The following is a 1,161-nucleotide window of genomic DNA, read 5'->3' as shown; positions in this document are numbered from 1 at the left end:
TCATCGACGAACGCAACCCTCTCCTGCGGGAATGGGCTCATCGACCGATTGTTATAACGTATATGGGCGTGGGTGGTCAATGGCAAACCTGGTAGAAGCGCATGTCACGCCTCATGGCATTTCACACCGATGACACATGGCGGAACCATTTCGCCGCTCAGATTCCCACCTAAACAAACATGACAATCCTCACAATCTCGATGACAACGGCCACTGACAGGCTGCTATGCCGCCTCCCCCTCGCCCCCTCGCCCCCGTCCCCCCGCCTCAGGACTAGAAGGCAAGATATTACCACTAGTAATAGGGTGACGGCAAGGCGAACGACATATATCGGGGGGTAGCCAAGCGCTCGTGATCTCCAGCGTCAGCGAAGACTTTCAATGGGCCAAACGCCTGTTCCGATTTGACAGCTCGCACTTCGAACGAGACAGTACGCTGAGGCATTGGCGATGGCATATCAATGTCAATGTGGTTTGGCTCGGTGACGCCAGATCTTCCTGATCGATCCTACTTACGACTCATGCTCAGCTCCTAATAACCACCAGGCACTGTCCGCGAGTTCCAGGCCATGAGTGCATTATACGAGCAAGTCTGAAGAGAGAAGCCATCCTTCAGCTGCCAAGGTGCTCTGGCCTTGTCCGTCAAAGACTCCAGCCGCAGTCGGTCGTCCGCGCGCACACCCGGCGATTCGATTGCGGGTGGTGGGGAGAAGGGGGTGGGAACAAGGCCAGGGGGGGCGTCCTATCAATTGTCAGCCCGTGCATGGCTTTGTGCCAGGGCAAGCTGGGCTGGCTGCGAGCCGCGGGAGCACAGGAGTGCGCAAAGTATCTGCCTGAACCTACCTAGGCACCTAACACTGTAGGGTGCAGGGGCGAGGCTAGCAGGGGAAAATGGATTACTTTACGACTCTGCGCCAGGGCTGGCTGGGACAAAAGGTCGTCTTCGGCGGAGACCCACGGCCTCGAACCTGGGCTCGGCTTCCACATGACGTAGGCCGGCGCGTCTAGAATCGCATTGCATCGCACACCTACCTGCCACCATTGCATTGCACCTTTGCAATGACCAACAGAAAGGTGGGAAAAGCATGAATGGGTTTGAGAGATTGCGAGGGTCAGGCACGACGGGGCGAACAAGGCCTGAGCAACCACTACGCTTGAATGG

This window comes from Verticillium alfalfae, genomic scaffold (genome assembly GCF_000150825.1).
Source record: "Verticillium alfalfae VaMs.102 supercont1.5 genomic scaffold, whole genome shotgun sequence".
Lineage (NCBI taxonomy): Eukaryota > Fungi > Ascomycota > Sordariomycetes > Glomerellales > Plectosphaerellaceae > Verticillium > Verticillium alfalfae.
The sequence above is the reverse complement of the archived record's forward strand: the minus strand, read 5'-3'. Positions refer to the sequence as shown.